The 15,835-nt window shown below is 40.7% G+C and overlaps 1 protein-coding gene across 17 annotated transcripts in view; it reads right to left on the bottom strand.

Moving 5' to 3' along the window:
- Window positions 1–15,835, bottom strand: part of LOC100644320 (bromodomain adjacent to zinc finger domain protein 2B) — a 214,106-nt gene that overhangs the window by 157,649 nt on the left and 40,622 nt on the right. For 16 of the 17 annotated variants that reach the window (XM_048404971.1, XM_048405047.1, XM_048405046.1 and 13 more), the window contains one exon: window positions 3,254–3,314. The exons of the other annotated variant lie outside the window; for it this stretch is intronic. The gene's annotated coding sequence lies outside the window, so the exon portion shown is untranslated. The remainder of the gene's footprint in view (window positions 1–3,253; window positions 3,315–15,835) is intronic. 17 annotated transcript variants of the gene reach the window in all.

Here is a 15,835-nt window from a genome sequence, read left to right as displayed (position 1 = left end):
CGACTAGTGTTCGCGAACGATGCCTGCAAAATGTTTATAGCTAGAATATCTATGTATGGGCATTGAAATACTTTCTACAATTGAAATATTGAAATGAAATGAATGTAGAAAGTAGAAGATAGTAGGATACAAAGAACGTACATAATATAACATCTAATTATAATTTTTAATTCGAAAGTATGCGAACAGTTGCTTACTTTTGACAAGATGTACGTGAGAAGATTTCATTGAAAAATTAGATACAAATAAATGTAAATGCAGTGTTTCTTTGTAATCGTGACAGTTACGTATAATGGAGTACCGTGAAAAGATTAAATTGATTTTTAAAAACTAATACGCAATAACAAACAATTCCTAATAGTCAAGTGTATTCGTAGCGCGAAAGTAAAATTGGTGATTTCTTTCAAATCAAGGTAATTTGAAACGTTTATTCGAAACCGCGTTTATAGTGTTTGAAGTGAAAGGCAGTTAAAGCAGCTAAAAGCTATATCTTGCGATAAATTTATCGAACTATGTTTTCATAACGATATCAAATGCGAATCTTCCCGAACATTTTCAAAAGAAAGAGCCCGATGTTTTTTCATCTCCGACAGATATAAATAAACGTAGCGACTCAAAGAAGTCAATAATTAATTATCGTTCGTCAACCGAATAATTATCATCGTCTATCAAAGAGTTAGTTATCATTTTGTCAACCGAAGAATTTTATATCCGTCAGTCTGTCAGCCAATCGTCAACATCGAAATCGAGTAAGATTTGAATAAATCATTACATATTGTTAATTTACTTTCGAACAACTTTAATCTTCCTCCGTGCCAAAATTCCTGCATATAGCGGGTTAGCCGAAAGTGGAACTTACTGCCAGTTGCGTTAAACGTCGGTTAACGCTACCGAACGCGGCAACTAAATAGAACGTGACACAAGCTTTGTAGAACTATTTCGTTACTTGACAAGTTCCCTATTTGCAGATTCTTTCGCGCAGGTTTCGAGTTGCGAGTCTGATGAAGAAGCTTTCCTAAATTAGTAGAAAAACCGTTCTCACTTAACTTGCCAGTTAATGCAAGAAGCAGCGTAATGTTTAAGCGGTAATTGTAGGTACATATAATACATAATGATACAGCAAATAGTCAAGAATATTACTGTTACGTTTTCTAACAGATAGTTTCAATTTATAGCTTGCTGATACCATAAAAAGCTAGTAAATTCTATTTCTAATTATTAATTAATTCATCGTTCATTTGTACAGGTCAATCGGATCCAATTGTTGTTACTATAAATTGATCAGAGTATCCAAATAATTTGCGAATATTGGCGAGCAACACACCTTTAGAGAAAGACAGGAAGCGTCAATGCGGACTTACACTAGTAACAGAGAAAGATAGAAAGAAGGTGAAAGGGCGTAGGTGGAACGTTCGATCAGCGACGAGGAACCGGAGCCGTTGGAGAAACGAGGCGAGTGGACTCATTCCAGTGAGTTCGCGAACACGCTACCTCGTATTCCTGTATTTCCATGCGCAAGGTGCAGCATGAGCGTATATGCAGTAATCACGATGCACACGTAAGTACGTTTGTGCCGCCTAAGAAACAGAACTGTCCGTTGACGTCATCCGGTGACAAATTATACGACACGCGGGAGTTCGACGTGCCCACGGAACGTAATGCCACAGCAACGAGTATATTCCAGTTCCGTCGTCTTTCTGTTTTTTTCTTTCAACGATTTATTTATTTCCAAGAAAAAAAAGGAAACGCTGAGTTTTGCATATTTAATCTCTTATTACGTAAATACGAGAAGGGAAAATGCTTCTGATAAATAGCGTCTGATACACTTCTATGAACATTTATAATACAAATATATTACACGCACGTAGATAATAGGATTATACAGTAGAATGCAATAAGAAGAGGTATCATTCTTTCATTTCTATTTCGACACAGTTTCTTAAAATTAGAAGAGTTTTAATAGAGGTTGAAGGAAAATTTAAACATTAATTTCGCGCCGTTTAACGTCGTAACTTTTAACCCTTTCACCCTAAAGGACTCTGAAGGTATCATAGCGAAAGGATTAACACAAATATCTACGGATAATGTTAAAGATACATTAACTCCGAATCTTGTTCGGGAACGATCTTCAAAAATGCTTTCCAAGTTCCAACTCAAGAAACCAACGTTTACAGAAAACGATGTTGACGAAATTGGAAAATCCTGTCATGGTAGTTGCACCGGGAAACGGAACTTTCCACTTTCGCTAATTGCCAGCAAAATATCCTCGCATTAATCTCGACCTAGACTCCCTCTCATCCCTTTGCTAGCACTGATACAAAATCCAAAAAGATCGTCGGTGCGTGAAACGACATCAATCGAGCTTTCTCGCACAGATAACGAGGCTGCGCTAGCTAAAGGAGGGGAGTTGATGCGCGCGCGCGAGTTTACACACAAATACACATACATACGTTTATACGCATATACACGCGTCCACGAACGATGAAGCGGTATTCATAGAAAGGGTTGCCGAGTGTCGAGCATATAACGTACAAATTATACGTGGCCACGGAACGGGTGATTTACACGCAACAAACGAAGCATGGAAAACCGTTATCGCGAGTTCACCGCCGCTAACGTGCTAAGTATCCATCGAGAAACATCTGATAAACTTAATCCGATCGTCTCGTGGCGGTCATTACCGCAAGGATAGCCAAATTTTAGATTCGCCAGAATACACTCAAAAACTGGTTGAAAATATTTAAGCTTTCGTAATAAGAACCGATACACGGCTCGAGGGTTGAAATTTTCCTTTTAATAAAATATAATAACGGTTACGGTCTAATCTCTGGAACCTCGATGTTTATTTAGAAAATTGAGCTCCGTGTTTTATTTTAAATTACACTTTCCTGTGGTCTGACCCATTTTACCGTATACACGATAGGTACATATACCGCGCGTGTATCTCAAAAGTGAACTCGCACAAACTGAAACAAGCTTTGCAAGAAAAACGAAAAACTATTTGGAAGTTTACAGAAAAAGTTATTTACTAAATAAATAATATTAACAGAAGAAATAAATTCTAGTATAAACAATACTGTGGCTACTGTACATTCTGAAGAATGGTCAAATAATGCTTTCGTAATTTTTCGTTTGAAATCCCTTATCGGCGATTTTCATATTCTTTTAACACAAAACTGAATTATTTTGAGTTATAACACTTTTGAAATATATGCGCGAATAAAAAACAATTGAACGATTTTAAGTAACTCACCCTGTAGGCTGTCGACATTGTACCGGAACCTCTTAGGAACTTCCTTCGTCACTTCCAACTCCTGCGGAATCAAACAGAAAGAAACGTGTCTTGAGTGTGCACCGGATAACGGCACGATAGTAAATCATAAAGTAGCGAGCGAAACGGGCTGGCAAAGGCGAGGAGAAGCAAACTAGACGCGCGCGCGTTACCCTTCGCTAAATCTACTTGTCAGTGTATTCTCGACCTGTGTATGTTCAAAATCCACCTTCCATTTGACACTTGCCATTGTGTTCAACTAACGCCTTTTAAAAATAGTTAAAATCAATTGTTTCTAAAAATCTCTCTCTCTATATATATATATATAGCAAAAACAACTATATTTTGTAGTATTTGCAAAAACAAAAATCTGATATCAGTCACAATTTCCGTTTCGGTAATTTTAATATTGTAACGTTCATATCAGAAAATGTATAAAAATCTACTTATCATAGTGTTCACAAACGTAGTTAATATTAAAAATATTAAAATTAAAACTTCCAATACAAGTTACCCAAATGCCCACTTTGCCCTACGTTTCCCAGAAAGCTTCTCAATTAGCGTTTAGGTTAGGTTTTGCTTCACTATGCGCGTACTTATATCCTATACCATGCTGTGGGCATGCACGAAAGCACGCGCGTGTTACTCGCGCGCCTCGCCTTATTTATAGTTGCCGGTATGTCCCGTGGTTTTAAGGTCTTCGTAAAGTACCGTTCGGTTAGCGTTGTCTCGGTTTAGAGCGCGCTTTAAACGCCGACGCGATATTCCCTGTAATTACGGATGGTCCATGCGTGCACGCGAATGCGAGCGTACACACGCGGCTTAACCAAAAGCTATCAGGTATAAAGATTCGTTCGAGCATATATCTCGTTCACCGTGCTCAACACATTCGTACACACAGCAAGATACGTACGTCTCTATCTGTATTGTAGATACGTTATACGAAACCGATGTCGAGTCGACGAACCGCCGATTTGCCGCATGCCCGACAGCGTTACTTTTGTATCGAACTACGCGACCGCGTAACGCGCCTACACACACGCGCGCAAATAATTACAACCTCCTAGAAGAGCCGAGCGCCATGGTGGAGGAGGAGGTGGGAGGATATGCAGGTGGAGATGGAGAGGAGGAGTAGCGAGAGGAGAAAGAGGACCAAACGAGCTACAGTTTCAAAAAGCATCCCACCGATAATACCCATATTCCCGGCCATCGAGACCCGCAGAGCTGTGCAAAATTCCAGACTCGCCGCGTTCTCCTTCCTTCTCACTCTCCGTCTTCTCTCTCTTTCTCTCTATATCGTTGCCTGTTTCCCACTGCACCTCTTTTTCCATCGTTCCAGAGCTCCATCTTTCTCTGTTGCGCCGCAAGAAGAGCAGACCGCTACCGCTACTGGTTCCCGTGCTACGCGCGGCATCGCCGGGAGCGACGATAATATAAAGCTCGTCTCGTTCTAGCCGTCGCGTCGCGTCGCGGCGTGGCGCTACGCTGGCGGCGGCACTCGCAGATACATGCATACAGACGACCGACGAGCCAACGACGAGCCAACGACGACGACGACGACGACGGCGATGGAGAGCAACGAGAAGTACGAACGAGCACGTCGACCACGACGACGAAGAGGAAGACAGATGCATGGAGGAGAGAAACTAAAACGAGCATGTGTATCCGGTATCCACTGCGTGCGCCTCTCTGCTCGCGCTTTCATCCCGCGCGCAACAAGCATACTGCGGAGCGACGTGCACACGCACACGTGCACGTGCACGATCGGACAAAAGATAATCGCGAAGAGCTGGCTGTCGGTCGCGTCGGCCGGCTCTGGACGCCTATGCTGCTTGTAGCCGTTGAACGAGCGAACCAACGACCGAACATCGGTGACACGAACGAAGAGAGGTCGTGGCGAGTTGAAGGACGACGCGAAAGGGTGAAGAGATGGAAAGCGATGGGAAGAGATCGAAAGAACGAAGAAGAGCCACGAGAGAACGCGGGAAAAAGATTACTTGTCCCCTGTACCTCTCTTTATGTATACCTTTCTTCGCGTCACGCGAAGAAAGAAAACGCGTAAACGAAGGGAGCATAACCGGTAGAGAAAGGGTGACGGAGGAAAGGAAGAAAAAGAAACGCGGAGGGCAAGAAAAAGAGAGAACGGTGCAGCAGAGCCGAGTAATAGGGAGTGAGCCTCTGGTGTACGTGGGGTGAGTCGACGCGCGGGAACGAGCGGTTTCGTGGGTCGGTGGGTGGGTGGACCGGGAGAGAAGCGTAGCAGCGGACCGAGATAGAGCGTGGCAGGAACGGGGAAAAGAGAGAGGAGAAGGAGGAGGAGGAAATGGTAAAGGCTAGGTGGGATGAGGTTGGTTAGGCGGACGCGGGGCCAAGAGATGAGTGAGACGACTACGACGACGACGACGAACGCGCGTAGTAGAGCATAGGAGAGAAGCGTACCACCGGCGGATCAAGGGAGGAGAGGAGGGGGACGTCGGGGAGACACACGCTGTGCGAGAGGCGCTGGCTGAGTTTGTGAGCACGCGCTACTACTCTTCGAAGCTCGAGTTCTATCTGGCCGTGTCCCTCGTTCCTCTCTGTAGCTGTATAGCTGTAGCTACGCTTCTTCTTTCTCACTCGTGCTTTTGCTCGCCTCTGCCGTCGTCTCTCTTTATTCTTCGTCCGCGATGCACATATATACGCGCTCTCTCGATCCTCTTTCGCTTATGCTCGTTCTCTCGATTCGCTCCGTTCGTCCTTCTCTCTTTGCCGTCTTTCTCGTTTACAATGCGCGCTCTCGTTCTCTCCAAGCTCTTCCTCTTCTCTCTTTTCCACGTTCGCACCGTCCGTCGCATCGCCGGGCTCGCTCGTGCTCTCCCTCTCTATCTCTCTCTCTATCCCCCTCTGGATTCGTTCCTGACACTCCAACCGCCTTCCCTGCCCCCGTCGACTCTTCTTCCTCGCGACAGCCGCATCGGTTCTCGTTCTGCGTTCTCCTCTCCGTGTGTGTAGAACCGTGGATGTGTGTTCGGGTAGGAGCTCTCTTTCCCGCGTGCACGTTCCACGGCCCGGTTCCTCCTGCTCGACGTTTCCCTGGCCTCGTCTCTTCTCTCGTTTCATCTCGCTCTCTTTCTCTCTCTATCCATCGCGAGCCGCTCGTTTGTCATCTCTCTCGCAGCTTACTCGGTCGCTCTATCGCTGTGCGGGTCCTCCTCTAACCGATTCTCCGCTGGCTCGTTCCGTGTGTCCCGGCGTGTATGAGACACGAGAAAGGCTCAGAAGCGAGTTCACGTTCCATCGCAAAGCACTGGGTGGAATTGGTATATCGGGGGATGGAACGCGCACGGGGCTTAAGGGGAACGAGATATGGCCCGTAACGTACCGACACGTACAAGACGGACGTCGTTTGCGGACGAGATCTGAAGGCATTCCGGGTTGTTGCACCGGAAGAACGAGCCTGAAAGCCTCTGCTGCGTTCTCCCTCTCCTCTTCTTCCTCTTTACCTCTTCGCTGTATCTGCTGCCACGAAAGCAGTACCAAAAATTCCGATGCGCCGGATAAAAGAGCCTCGATAATTAATACGAGAAAATGATGGACGGCTACGAGACTTGGCGAAAGAAAGTATCCGAGTGAAAGACTTGCTAGGATAACGACGATACTAGACTAACGGAGATGGTGTACGAGATAGAGTTTGGAAGAAAGGCGACGTGTAAAAAGGTAATGGTAAAATACGAAACCTAATGGTCTGTCGAGCTACGAGCTGGATATCGATACGCGTTGTTAACATCGGAGATGATGTTAATTAACGTTTGTGATAGACAGGAGCGCATGTACTGTGGGAGACGGAAAGAACACTGTGAAGACTATTTCACTCAGAGGACAGCTCAATTAGTATACACAAGTATGTGACCATTTTGTCCAATAGTACACTACGGTGGAACATTATGCGAGATTGAAGTGAATCTGGGCTATGATTATGGTGGGTGCGTGTCTTGACGAAAGGAACATCTGGAGAACGAAACACCATCATATTCGTAGGAGCCTGTATAACGAATTATATGACGAATACGTCGAAACAATCAAATATGTCATGTATAATGTAAATACATAAATCTTACGAGTATATGCATCTTAATCTTCGGATGTTTCTTTCATCAGAAGACGCATTAACTGTAACCATAGTCTAATCACATTTCCCTCTAACACTGTATAGGTAGCATTCATATTATATCGAATGAAAAGAAGAATCGGTGGATGTTCAATAATTTAGATCAGGTCAAGTTAATTAGTATATAAAAGCAGAGCAGTAAAATGGCGAAACGAAAACTTCGACTCTATAGTCGCAATGATTTCCATAAATAACCGGTAGCGATAAGACGACCATCGGAAAACGGAAGCAAGAGACCGCCAGAAGGGAATACGATAAGGCATTTTTTTCTTGATTTCCGTGGAATTACGCACAATGCACCTTGAAAATTGCAAAAAGAAGAAGATCAATCATCTAATAATGACTGCGCAAATATCAATGAATCGGTGCTCGTGAAGTCGAAAAAGACAAATGAATGTGCAGATAAACAGACAATTAACAAGAAAAGAAAATAAAAGCAGAGTCTAAGTTGAACAAACCTTGATGGTCTATGGAACGAATCGATTGTTACAATACTCATATACGTACATATGTTACGATATACGTACATATACATACATATTTATACACGATATATCGTTTCTGTCACGAATATGAAACTTATGAATGAATGCAATTGGAGTAGTACATGTGTAATCATAGTTACGCTACACGTGCGCACAGACACGTAGTCGTCGTGTATAATATCGGTCAAATCGCTTGTTGTTCAGTTAGAGCAATCAGGTTTTGCGCGCGTGCACAAACACACCGCGTAGATCACTTTCATGAGTGCATAATCGCCGCCCGCGTCCATCGATTTGTTTTCCGATCGTTAGCGCGGCATATTAATATATGATAATGCCATGCAATAAAGTAATCGCGAACTGGTATCGAAGAGCCATTAAAAAGCAGACAAACAGATGGGGAAAATCGCACGAACATGACGAATTTCATACAGGTGAGAAGTAATTGCTTCTGTAGCTTTGATCGTTCTCGCGGATACATTCTGGCAAACTCTTTACATGTAATTTCCTGTAATCCGTGGAAAACGGTTTTAGCGCAAAGGTGCCAGTCTTTCAGCGCTACGAACGCTGTTACGCTTTTTCGTAAATCGTTCCCGTACGTTCGTGTAATAGGCTGCCTGAAAAATCGTTTGGACATCTCGCGTGTTCAAGGTGAATATGGTTTTTATTAGATCGTAGATTACACATCGAGGCTCCCGAGCTTTAAACTGATCGATATTTACATTTTTTGTACATTTCTTAATTACTTCATTCAGGAATAGCATTTGTATTTAATTCTTTAAAAAAAAAAAAAAAAAAAAAAATGAATGACTGATTTCGATAAATTTACTCGAGAAAATGGTACAAATAACGATAAACACCACGGTGCATTTTGAAAAATGATGTTACTGACATCATCATCGTTTTCTACTTTTCTATTTATGGAGTTGATCGATGTAGCTACTGAGTGGGACTAAACAATTCATATACTAACAATAAGAAAAATATGTACCTATTTATATGCTACTTCGATCAACTCTGTTGCATTCTGCGAATCATTTTCCACCTAATGGTGTTTTTCTGTTCCTAAACGATATTTTAATAGTTGAATTTAATTCTCCTTGAACATTAAAATTCATTTTGCTTCGTCGAAACAGATATTATATTAAATACATAAAAATTTGAAGACCGTAGCAGAATCGATGCATTTACTCCGACGAGAAAAGCATATCCACTTCGACCAAAAGAAATAGATATTCTATATTATGATTCAATTATCCAATGATTTTAATTTTTATATTACATAATACGATCGTAACAAGCGATCTTTGATCCTCTTTTGTCTCGGTCCTCTCTTTAGCCATCAACTCTGCACCGTCAATGTATCGTCGGCTTTTAATGTTAACACCCATTGATTTGCTCCAGTGACATGGAAATAAAAAGTGCAACAATGTCGCGGCGATAAAGAATTTGTAACCCGAGAAATCCACCCCCGGCGGTCGCGATATATTACATCCCCGCGGACGAAGAGCGGAAAAGAAATATCACGTAATTTATTTTTATCGTGCGTCGCGTCTACCGTTTCGCCACCGAGTCTGTATATATCAAAAGATTGCCTGCGAAGAAACCCCAATTTAAAGGTTTAACCACATCCTGCCACGGTTTTAACCCCCGCGCCACTCCTTTATCACACGTTTACGACAGCTGTTAATTACGAGGACGAAATACGCCACCATCCGGATCATCGTGTTTGCATTCCCCAAAAGTCCGCTGTATACGATTTTGAAACGGTGTAAAAAGTCGGTACAGGTCATCGGTATGCGTCCGGGTAGAACAGATCGTTGAACTTGAATCATTTGACTACAATGGTCTACTGTGGACTAGAAACCTCATTTTAAAACTAGAGATCTTGATCGATCACGCACGCGATAATCAACAATGATGATTACGTATGCGATAAGCATACGCATAGTTGAGAACACGAATCTATGCCACATAATATCTATCTCTTTTATGAATTTCTAGTAGCAACAAATATGTTAACCTCTTGCACTGCTATGTCGAGTGTGACTCGACATTAGTTTTTATCTCAGGAGTTCCTTTGTCGAGTCCTAGCTTTTTTGGTGAAACGTGCGAAAGAAAAGCAGGATTGCATCCTGGAAATTGTTTCAAGATATATCGTACGCTTAAAAATTACAAAATACAACAATAGTGTGAACCAAACTGGTATTTAAGTGAATTTCTCTCTTCCTTTATTTATTTCAATTGTCTTATTTTTTAGTCAAAGTAAATGTCAAACAAAACACATAAAAGCGTTGGTAGCTGCTGCTAATGAAATTGAAATAAAATTCCGAGTGCAAAGGATTAATACCCTTAACAATCATATATCAACCCCATCCTGCCTTCGTTTTTTACAATAAATAACATTGCCATAGCGAATAAGTAGATTTTTAGCACGTTGACTACCACGAAACCCGTATTCGGGTGTCAGCAAAGTTTCTGGTCGAGCCCATATCCGGGTGTCGCTTATTTGACTACTTGCGAAGGATCGTCGTAGGTACTTGAAAGGATATTCCATAATAACAAAACCGTTGAATTGTTATAAAAGTAATACGAAAATGGTTTATTAAAAAATTATTTAGAATGTAAAACTTTAAAGCATTCTATATATAACTGAGGTTGGTCGGGACAATTTGGACAATGAGTTGTTGTTTTCTTCAAATTCTTTTGTGCCTTTGTTCGGTCCATTCGACGTCTTTTATTCGCATAACATAATTTGTATGCGCGTCTAATGCTTCTTCCGGAATCATTTTCAGACAACCCTAATAATTTTGCAACCAATAATTGTCTAAATATTCTAATATTTATATTCTTTCTCGTTGCAATTTTGTAAACCGTCAAAGCGTTTACAACAGAAATTCCCAGAAGGAGTCGAATGCCAAGTTTTCTGTGCCATTTGATTCCTTTTCTAATTGTGGTGGCATAGGAAACCATTTGGTTGGAATAATCTATACCACACTTTCCTTCATTATATTCGACAACAGCTAGTGGTTTCAATGTTGCGAACAAACGAAACGAGAGATCATTCTTGAGACCATCGCTTGAGCGATTCGCGTTACTAAAATATCGATGGGAGCACCTAGCAGAGAACGCTTGGTACTGCTGCACGCGTGGCCTGACGGAGATTTCTTTGAAAACACGCATGGCAGTCAACGTGTTAAAGAAAGAAAGATCGCGCATTGGTTGTATAACGTAGGCAGTAGCCATTTGCGTGTAATCATCGTTCAGGGATAGTTTTAATTCGCGAGGTACACGCTCGCCTGGACGGCACGGGATTATACACGGGAATAACACGCTCGTAGGTATAATTGCATGTGTTTGCGACGCACAAGCGGACAAAAAAGAATGTGGCAGTTCGCGCTTTGTTTTACCCGCGACAATTGCTTTCCAATATGAGACAGACGGTCCCGAAATAAATTATTAATCCGTAATGAGCGCAAGCTGCCGTTCGTAATTCCCGTGAATTACAACAGAACCATCCGCGCCGCGTTTAAACCGCCACTTTTTGCCGACTCATCGCTTGATTTATCGTTTAAATTTGAAAAGAAACGAGAATAATCATAAACTGTTGTATCGTGCCACACCAACTTTCATTAAGTTTACAAATATTAATAGAAATCGAAAGGAAGATCTAACAGCATTTGTTTTAGAATGGGTGAAAGAGTTGATGTTAGTCTACGTTTTAAGCTATAGAATCTTTTCAAACAATATCCCATTACAGTTGTACCACAGGTGTTCGTTCCACAACACCTCTACAGTATTTCTTAAATCTCGTTAACAAGTTTACATATAATTAACAAATAATTTCAACAGAGACATTAGCGGCAAAAGTAGACTAAGCCACGTTTTCTCTGAATGTAAAGTTATAGCACTAATTTACTATGTATACGTATATTTCGCGGTTACATCTATTTTGGCTAACGAATTATGTATTCAGTTTGTTGTGTTAGGATGAATCCACTTTCTGTTTTCAATGCCTCACATAAGTACGTTTCCAATGAACGATACTGTGAAAAATCTTTGATATTATGGTTGCTGACAAGACAAAGTTTGTCCACGACTGTATCGGATGAAAATTTCCGTTTATCTGACGTAACACGGCTGCGGAATCATGTCGACGTGACATTTCTGCGAGCTATGACGGCTCTTTTACCTCCTTAGCCCGTGTACGTGTTGTTCCATGTAACGTCACACAGTAGCATTCGCAGAGTCTGACGAGTTGTGTCTTTGACCCTCGCAAGCTTTGACCATGACACGATATAAACGAGCCGACAGTCAGCTCTTATTATCGTGCCACGAAGGTTCGTGTGGCGCGATACAACGGTGCCGATGTCACAGCGGCCGCGCGCCGCTGCAAAATGCCACCTAGATCTGTCGTAAATTAACATAGAGCGCGATGGTCGGGAAGTACGTTAAGATTCATCGTGACACCATCGCTTCGAAGAAAAGTGACGCGATGAAACGAAGAAATATTCCCATCTTCCACGATCGCGATAATGTCGATGTCAAGGAATGTTCATTGCCCGAGTTCCGAATATGAGGGACGCAGTGTCTTTAGGGGTCGCGAAGTGTTTTCTGCTGGGCTGTCGCGATGATTTTTAGTTGCAGATTTTTACTAATTAAGCCTTAATGACATCGAACGATTTCCACAACAAATTAGACGCTAATTAGGTATTAACCACTTGCGGTCGTATATTGGGTTGGCAACTAAGTGATTGCGGATTTTGTAATTAGGTGGTAATGATCCGCGATCACTCAATTGCCGATCCAATATTTACTCACAGCTACCAAAACAAAGAAGCATCTTGATTATATTTACATTATTCTGAGCCAATGCGTTTTGCATAAGACTTTCAATAAGACTCTGCAAATTAGTGCAGTTAAGTTGTCTTTCTTTATTATGTTAACAAGGAATAATCTACAATGACAAAAGACGTAGAAACGCGAAATTTTATTTTCACTCTTTAGGTATTTTCTTTGATATAATTGAATTAGTATTCGTGGAATGAAAATTAATTCTGACCAGCACGGCATTCATATCCGAGTTTAACAAGATCCGAGCCTAATGAGAAACGATCAAATTAGAATTATATCCTGAAATACTTATTTTTAATAGCTTCTTTAATTCGTTAAAAGTATTCTGTACACGAAGAATATCACAGATTATTTGTCTTCTATAAAGAAGAGCGATAACTTAGAAAAATATTAGGAGCTACAGGTTTATTGGAAAAGGTAAACTCGTATATTCATGAAAATGTTCACTCTTCGAATTCGAATAAATCGACAATGACGGACAGGGAAATTCTAAAGCGGCAACAGATACCTAAGAATCTAGAGCTCTCTCATATTTATGCCAGAGTATTGGAAACGCGTTATCGACGAACAGATATCGTATGGATTAACACCGATAAATTCCACACGCCTATGGAGTTTTCCGCGACAGACGAGCCGTGATATCGAAACAAAATGTTTCATCTGAACTTTCACAAATATGTCATCCTTCAGACTTTTACCTCCACTTTCATGAATCGTATATTCAATTTTCCACAGTTGGAACGGAATATAAATCGAAGGATATCGTTTACATTAGAACGATCATTATAGTCATTATAGACGTGCAAAGTATTTTTGTTTTATATACAGATACGAATCTATGGTCAAGAATCGCTGTCGCGGGAGTAGCGTTTCTTAGCCCTGTCACGCACGCGATATGCGCTTACGAAACACGTTGACCGAGTGAAACGGCTCGCATTTTTCGGACGCAATCGCGCAAGAAACGAAATACACCAAACGTAATTCGAGCACCCGACAACGTCTCACGAATCGACCTCGACTGCTCGACTTTTGCCACGTATAGTTGACGAGACCGATATAGCAAGATCGTAAATTGAAGCTTTAAGTGGCGACACTCACTGACATAGCCCTAGTCAATTTTCTGACACAGGAATATCAAGAGTAATATGTGTCTGAACCTGCTTAAAGCGAATAGCTTAATAAAATTAAGGTTAGTGTATACGGTTCTAAAATTGTGTAGGCACACTTTTACATACATACGTTGCTGTTACCAAAACGGTATCTTAACATTAAGTGAACGTACCAATATTTTTATTTAGCAATGATGTTTACATTCGGTGCGAAGGAACATGAAAAACTATCAACAGCGTTCGAGTATTTTTGTGAAACACTTGTCATGAATGTTTCTATTAAATGTATCATAACTTCTGTGTATATTATTGAATCGTTTTCAAATTTTATTCATATAATCTTGACACTTCCCCGTCACTATAGATTGTTTTAACAAATTGTTTTAAAAAATTAGTTTAGCACGCCTCATTTTATTAATTGAAATTTATAAGTGTAAGCGTTCGAATAGGTATAGTACTTTAGGATAAGAAATCAGAAGTTTTTTCATTAAAATTGTACGATATTAATCTCTTGTAGCTTCTTGGTCAATAAGAATTATATGAGAAAAAATAATCAGCAGTTGTTAAAGATTAAGATGTATACTTTTGAAAGAAAAAAGAAGCTTACAGTTCATCGAAATGTCTCAAACTGTTTCAATTCTTAAAATATACAAGTTTTAGCTTCTCATCGATTTTACAATCTCGTTGCATACATATACATCTTTCCCATTGCCTATACTGGCGCGCAGCGTGTCTTTTCTAGTGCCCAATTACCAGCAATCAGATGAAAATTGCTCAAATTCCGCTTATCTCGAAATTATATAATATTATACAATTCTATATATAGGAACTAGTGAGGGAGTGTATAAAGGAAAGGGAGAGAAACTGGGGAAATGGCCAAGAAGAGAAAAGAGCAAGAAAGAGAAAGAAGATACTAGAAGAGGTGAGAAAGGGAGGGACGCAGATAGAATCAAGAGAGGAAGGATGACAGTTGACCAAATTATAGAAGATAGAAAAAAGAGAGAAGCAAAAGAGAGGGGGAAAAGGATAAGGGAATCCAAATATAATACACACTACGGAAATATCGCCAAAGAAAAATTACCAAAGTACTTAGAAGGGGGGATGAAGTGGAAGAACAGAAGAATATTGGCAGAATTCAGATGTGGAAACGAGACCAAAGCAGGGGAACACTGGAAAGAAGGGGGAGAAAAAAGATGCGGACTATGTAGAAGGAAAGAAGAAGACCTGAGACATGTAATAGAAGAATGTGAAATAACAGGAGGACCAAAGAACATAGGAAAAACGCTGAATGAGACTGGAGAAGGTTTAACAGAATTGAAAGCAATAATAGAGAAGAGAAGGATAAACGACAGGAAGGAAGCACAGCAAGGAGGCAAAAGCCCAAAGTTGCAATAGTTTGTTAGTCATTAGTTTTTAGAGATAGAATAATCAAGGGAGTGCAATAGAATAGAGTGGATAAGAGGGGAGGTAGACACGTAAGAAGAGAAATAGACATAGGAGATGTAAAGCCGAAAGTTCGTCCAAAGCCAAAAGGCACGGACTAAGCAATAATAAATAAATAATAAAAATACAATTCTATATATATATATATATATATATATATATATATATATTAATAAAATTCATTTTAAATTATCATTTTCTAAATAACAAATTTTCTCACATTTTAAGTTGTACCTAAATTGTGAGATAAAAAGAGGATAAATGAGAGGATATATGTATGTATGTACGTATGTACGTAACGTTGACGTTAAAAGAAAGGCCCAATGGCTTGCCTCGCCGTATACGAGATCATTGTGGCTAACCACGAATGATGCAAATGCTAGTATGTATTTACACAAACGATTCGTCTGTAATGGGGTCCAATCAACAGCGAGGAAAATCTGAACTATGTTGCAAAGTGACGTGTGAACGTGACATACTTCTGATCGTGGATTAATTATTTATCGATATAACGTGCAATTTCGCTATC

This window comes from Bombus terrestris, chromosome 1 (assembly GCF_910591885.1).
Source record: "Bombus terrestris chromosome 1, iyBomTerr1.2, whole genome shotgun sequence".
In the NCBI taxonomy this organism is placed as follows: Eukaryota; Metazoa; Arthropoda; class Insecta; order Hymenoptera; family Apidae; genus Bombus; species Bombus terrestris.
This window is presented reverse-complemented; position numbering and strand designations above follow the sequence as displayed.